Source organism: Nothoprocta perdicaria, unplaced genomic scaffold (genome assembly GCF_003342845.1).
Source record: "Nothoprocta perdicaria isolate Ctin4 unplaced genomic scaffold, notPer1 scaffold_285, whole genome shotgun sequence".
NCBI classification, from domain to species: Eukaryota; Metazoa; Chordata; class Aves; order Tinamiformes; family Tinamidae; genus Nothoprocta; species Nothoprocta perdicaria.
In genome coordinates, this window is record NW_020455516.1 from 765,575 (window position 1) to 772,407 (window position 6,833).

The following is a 6,833-nucleotide window of genomic DNA, read 5'->3' on the forward strand; positions in this document are numbered from 1 at the left end:
AGAAAATGATGATATTTCTGCAGGCCAGCCTTCCACTGAACGGTCAGATGGAAAGCCCAAAACTGCAGCTCTGAGAAAAGCAATCAGCAAAGGTATGTTCATCTTCAACAATAAGAATTATGCATTAGATTACAAAAAGTTTTCTTAAATCAAAATGCCCTTTCTTTATAGAATGCACACGTGTGGGCACGCACACAAAAGTGAGTGTGTATTCCCAGCAGTCTAAGATGTAAAACCTCACCTGTTTCAAAAGTTTTCATTTTCATTCAAATTATAATAAAATTATGATTTACACTCTACTTGAATATTTAAAAGAAATACCTCGTGTGATCCTCAAAGTAGCCCTTTATAAATTCACTGCATCTGCTGACAAGAATTTCCTTTTGATCTCTTGTTTTAACAATGTATTCCATCTCTTTTCATCTTTCCTCTTTTCACTTGTGGTGAAGAGTAACCAACTTTAGAATCATCCAGACCCAACAGCTGCTTTTACATTTTGCCTAYCCTGTATTCACTGTGTGGCCGGGAATAGATTTAACTCATTTCAAAGCTTTTGTGATAAATCATATCTAGAGGAATCAAAGCTGTGTCTCCTCATCTGGGAAAGCTTTGTGTTCTGGTTTCCATGGGAAATGCAAGTAAGAAGGTCTTGAGATAGCTCTTGTTGGAAAGGGAAGGAGGACACCAGCTGGTCGCCTAAGTCTAGGCGCCAGACTGTAATACCAAATTTTTTTGTGGTTCTCAGCAGGTCTCTTTATAAGTAGGCCCTACTTTTCCTCCATGAAAACAATCAGAAAAAGGAAAGCTAGTAACTTACTTCCTTTAAYGATTATAACCTGTAACCTTTTATAACTTCTGTAATTGTTTCCTCCTGCAGACTCAAAACGCAGCTGTGTCCAGTTTGGCTGAATCGCAGTAGATTGGTGCTTAAGTCTGTCACGCCTCTTGTTTTTCACTTGATGACCTTAAGGAAGAAATAGCGCAGTCCGAAGGCTCTGGGTAATGACACATAGGCTATACTATGAATGCTTTTGTTTCAGGGCTTGKTTGGTATGAATATTAGGTCACAAATTATTGGAAAGAACAGTATTTCACACCAAATGCTGCGGTAGTTTTCCACTAGGATCCTTGCTCAACCTCTGATGTAGAGTTTCATCTTAAAATGTTTCCAAATAGGAAAGTGGTTTCGTCTTAAATGTTTAATTTTAGGGAAGTACTGGATTTTCAGTAATATCTATTTCCTGAAGAAGGTAAGCGCATGCTGATGACAACTGTAGCAGATGGCATGGGGATTACAGAAACTCACGGGGCATTAAATCAAGAAAAGACTAGAAATGAAAACCACTCTGTGGTAGAGAAGAGATTACAGTCGTGGTCTGCATGGTGAAGGGAAGCTTCCATTTATTTCTTATCGGGGGAGGTGGGAGGGGTGGTGGAAACATAAGCTTAAGTATTAACCATGTTCCTGTCAATGGCTGTAAAGCTGAAATGTGTTTTTATGTGTGGGTAAAAAATTATGCAAAAAATTATGCAAGAGAAGAGTCAGAGAGGTTTTTGGTTGTTGATTTTGTTTTGGTTTTTCCCCAAAATCTCTCTCTACACTCTACGAATCATCCTGCAGATCTTGTCTATTTATGATTACATAGGGGACCATGTGATTACATATGTGAATACATATGTAGTACATATGTATTACATGTACATACGTGAATACATATGTATGTAAAAGCAAAGGTTTTCGCATATAATATTGTTCTTACATTTACTCCTCAAAATGCAAAGAGACAAAACGGTTTTGCTCCTTGCCGGCCCAATGTCTAAAAGCAAAGCCGAGAAGGAGAGCTGTTGCTCAATAGTCGTGCTTGGACATTGCACCTGCACCAGCTGTTGATGCTGCTCTGTGTCCTGGCACCGGAGGCAAGGCCAGGTACCCACCTGCTGCCACTTCCACTTCACCTCCCTGACCTGGAATCAGGCATTGTCTCCCTTGGGATGGATCTATCATCCAGGTGCTGAGGTCTCACAAACTCAGATTTGCAGAGATGTTGAGGGAAAGAGGGAAAGTAAGAAAGAAAGATTCTTCTAAGCTTTCTCTGTCTTTCAGAACYATCTCGGCAGATATGAGTAGGAATCAATACAGTTCTCTCGCTCACTTGCAGTGTGTAATTTGTCATGCTGCTTATGATTAAAAGCTCTGTGGTGATGAGCCTGGAAGGACGATGCTCTTAAAGCCTGGAGAAATTAATTCCTCCAAGCACTTTTAAGATATTTCTATGAGCTTGTAAGTTGTCTTTTTTTTTTTTTTTTCCCTCTCTCTTCTCTCCTTCTCAAGAGAAAGATTAGGTAACTTTTCGTTTTTTTACATTTGAACGTGTGCATTTGAAATTAGTTTCATGTGTCAAGTTGTTGTCCAGAAGATACTACTGATTGACTTTGTTTTCAGGGTAGAGACMAAGTTCAAGTCTTTCCTCATTTTACGAAATATTATTTTTTAATGCATCTAATTCAGTTGYGGTTTGTTTCTAAGTTGAGAATGAACAGTGGGGTTTTTTTGCATTTACCATTAAGTCTTGAAGGTGTTTAAAGAACATAAACAAATTTTTTAGAGGAGTTAATTTAGTGTTTAAGTGCCTTTATATTCTAGTTCTTTTTTTTTTTTTTTTAAGGAAAATTTTCTACGAGGTTCCAACTCAAAACMAAGAATTACAGGGCCTGAAATGGACCAAGAAGCTGAATGTTACGTGCACGTCGAGGTCACGATGTTCCTCATGACACATTCAGAGAGTTTATGAAATATCCTCCTTTCTCTTTGTTTCACCCTCTGATTTGTATGTGAGATGGATTGCAGCTCTCGCAGGAAGATTTCAAGTCAGACAGTGAGAAATGGAAGAAGTAGAGGACCTGTGGAGCTGGGACTGGTGGCTGAGGTGCTGCTCGTGAGGGCAAAGCTGCAGGTCACCTCAAATGTGCTTTTATTAGTGTATTCCGGCATGTGACGAATTCAGGCTCTTGGAAACCATTACTTGTGAGTATGCAATTTGTTGCACGCAGAGTGGATGTTTTGCTCTATCACTGGGGATTTTAAGAGCTGTATTAGGTGCAGTGTTTAATTCCCTAGAGCTGACACTTAACAGGGGCAGAACATTTTCTGCTAAGTGTTCTGGGCTAAGACATCCAAGCAATAGTACATGACTACTTCCAAATGTATATTCCTTCAGGATTTTAACTGTTGTCCCTCTGTTCCTTCAAGGACATGCCATTAATAGTTAACTTTAGATCCAATCATACTCCTCCTTCCTTTTTCATGTGGAAACTGAAGACCAATAAGGGTTTTGTTTCTGCATGCCCTTTTATGAATCTGTATTTGATCTGGGAAGACAATAACAGGTTTTAGAGGGGTTTTGTCCTGTTCTCAGAGCTACTGACGTGTTCCCATTTCCAGACAAAAATCTCCAGGCCTGCTTGTGACACTAAAGGATTTTGTTTTAAGCATTTAAAGTGTGAAAATGTTTCCATTTATAGAAATAAGTCACCTTTGACCAGAAATGGAAAACCTTAGTAAAGAAGATAAAAGAAGAAAAAAAAGAGCCTGGATGGCTGTCACCACCATGACATYGATACCAAAATTTGTGACCGTTAGGATTTTTCCATAAGTCATTGCATAAAACTTTGGGAGAGAGCGAGGGCAGAGGAAAACTTAAGTTAGCCAGAAATCAGGATATCTTTTCTATGGCAACCTCTGATATTATGTAATATGCTTTCAGCCAAAATGAGGAATAAAAGTTAAAGTATTCTGCTTGCTTACCGACTTTTTATCAGAGTAAATGAAAATTCTGCTTTTGCTTGCAGAATTAGTCATGCAATGAAGATGTTGACCTGAGAACCCAGTTCTGGTGCAGGCAATGCATTTCTGTTGTGGTTTAAAAGGCCTTTCTGGAAGCTCTATGACAGTACAGAAGCAGCAACTAGGAGCTAGGTGAGTGTGTATCTAGCAGTCCATCAAGTCAAATTCCTCTTTCCTCGACTTCTGGCCCATGGTACCTGTATATCTTTCTGACTGGGCAGAAAAGAAGCAAAAGCCTGAAGTGACGTGAAGACTTGGCTCAAGCTTATCTGCAGTATCTAAGAAAATCGGCGTCCTCACCTGAAGGACAAGAGTTTTGGGGTGGATATTGGCARTATCGTTCTTGCCAAGGGAAAGACTCCAGGTGCGGATGAGCAAGGACTGAAAAGTCTTGGTTGAGTCTCGGTAACTTGTTCCTGCTATCCTGGTGGGATACATTTTTGTGCTTTTTCTAGTGAGGTTGCTTGTACGTATAATGTGTTCTAGACAGGCGATACATTGCCTTCTTTCTTGTGACTCTTGAACAAGCCATAATTGAGGTGTGTACTCTAATCCTTTGGTTGATTATAACTCATAACTTGGTTTACATTGGCTTTGCACTTATCCTGGAGCTTCTAGTTAGTTTGCTTTCCAGACTCCTCAGACTTCATCAGTTAAAAATTCTTATATTTTTCATAGTTAATCCTGTCTGAGAATGACCAGAATTGACAATGTCTAAAATGCCTTAACATCTTCCAGATTTCTGCAGTGCTTTCATTCATAAGGCAAGCTGGACTGGTCAATGCAAACTCATCTACTTGAACTGCAAAGCAAAATGTTTCAGATACTTTGTCGAGTATGTGAGATTTCAATATTTGGGAATGTCTTTGAGTGTTTGCACTGTAATTTGTAATAATCCCTAAATTATTCCCATAACAAYCTACAGTACCAGTAGGTTCATCCCTAGCAAGTACAGACTTCTGAATTAATCTGTTTCTGCTTCATATTTCATTCATCCTTGTCCTGCAGTTCCAAAGATGCTTTCCAACGTGCTGCTATGCCATCCCAAACCTCAAATGAACATGATGGATAATCCAACAGTCTGTAGATTGTAGATTATCCAACAGGCTGTAGATTGTCCAACAGTATCGGTCTTGTGGTCTGACTACAAGTCCTGCAATAGTTTGAAATGCCCTTTCTTTTCCTTCTGAAGCTGGGATGCATCATTCCACTGGCTGTGCTGTTCCTGTTCACTGCACACTTCTTTCTGCTACATTGTGCTAATGCTCTACTCATGTTGTTTTGCACCCTCCAATAACCACAGCATCAGTGGCCAGAAGCATGGCCAGAATTCCTTACAAGGACCGGGATATCCCTGAGTGTAGAGAGCGTAAAAACCCTTGCGTCCAGCTGAGTCTGTAGCTTGTAGTAGCTTTTCTGTGCACCTCTGCTGCTGCTTCCATCTAGATAATATTCTACCATGTGCCTCGTGGTGCCACAAGTCAGATTTTTCTTGAGTGGCAGTGTTCAACTTGCAGCAAAAGAAATCCTGGTCATTTTGRTGATCAAAGCCCTAGTTCTGAACTCAAAACAGCTGAGGTATTGGAGTCTGAAGAACCTCTTGACTGACCATGAGGACTCTGTGCCGGGATGCTTAGGGGAATGTGGGGGAAATATAGCACTCGGATGCTTTTTAGCATGATGTTCCCAGCAATGGTTTAATCCAGGATTTGGCACAAATTCCAGTTGTTGACAATTATCTCATCCCTGTGGCTTTAATTAGATGTAGTGACTGTCACGAGAGATCTAACCTGTTAAAGTGCTACTGCTTTTTGCTCCCCTGGGGGTGCCTTTTAGAGAAAGATAAAATGATTTTGGTGTACAGGATGTATAATGCCTCTCAATTTGTTAAATTTGCCAACTGCTCTGGGAGCCTGTAGGAGGAAAGGTCATGTACAAGAGTGAAGTGCTATTATTCATCCTAAAAGATTCTATTTCATCTTCTGAAAAAGAAATCTAGATTTTTCTGGACGTTCTGCACTACTTGACTGGTTTCTTTAAGCACCTATTTGGAAAAGTTAGCATTCGTTCTTTGGCCAACATTTGTATCGTTCTTTTGCCAGGTTTTGTATATCCCTAGGATACTAAGTACTCTCACAAAGAATATTTTTCTGACCTGTGGTAGGTGACTGCTTACCTCCTTTTTTGCTTTTTTCTCAGTCTGTTTTCTGTGACCAGACTGTAAGGAACTGATTTTTGGAGTCTTTTGACTCAAACATATGCTAAGTTGCAGTGTGGCAGTGCAGATCATGATCCTCAGYAAGTCCATTTGCTTGGGTTAAATTCACCTGTTTGACTTACCATATTCTCCCATATCCCGTGATTATTTTCAAATATACAAACAGCTAAAGCATCTTGAAGAAGGAGTAAGCTAGGTGTGAATGTAAGGAAAAGGAGATGTGTGGGAGAGCAGCCCAGTAAGCCTCCAGCTTTGGTATAGCTCAGTCCTGTCATTTATGGGGCCAACTCAGATGGTGTAGTCAAAACCCTCTTGGTCTACGCAACGTTGCAACTTGAACAAGTTTATTTTAGTTGTCTTTTAATTTTAACTTGGCATCCATTTTCTAGCTTTAATTACAATATATAGGAAAAAGTAGGGTTCATTTTGAGTGCAGCGCTGGGAGGTCCTGTGTGTAATGGCCTGATGTCGGGARGTTTTGACTCCATGAGGAATGAGCAACCTGACCAATGTGAGCAGTTCCTTAGAATGCTTGAATAGTTTGAATCTTTCATCATTTCACAGAGCAGAATAAACTTACACATGGAGAAAGTTTTASAAGTAAGAGAAAAGGGAACTCCTCTGCAGAAGTTATATACAGAGATTGATTATTTCTTCTGCAGATTTTGCACCTCAAAAAATATTAAAATGGATTAGCGGTTAAAATATGCTATCAGCTAACAAATTATGAATTTATGCAGCTCCTGAAGCTACAATCTTATTTTATGATTC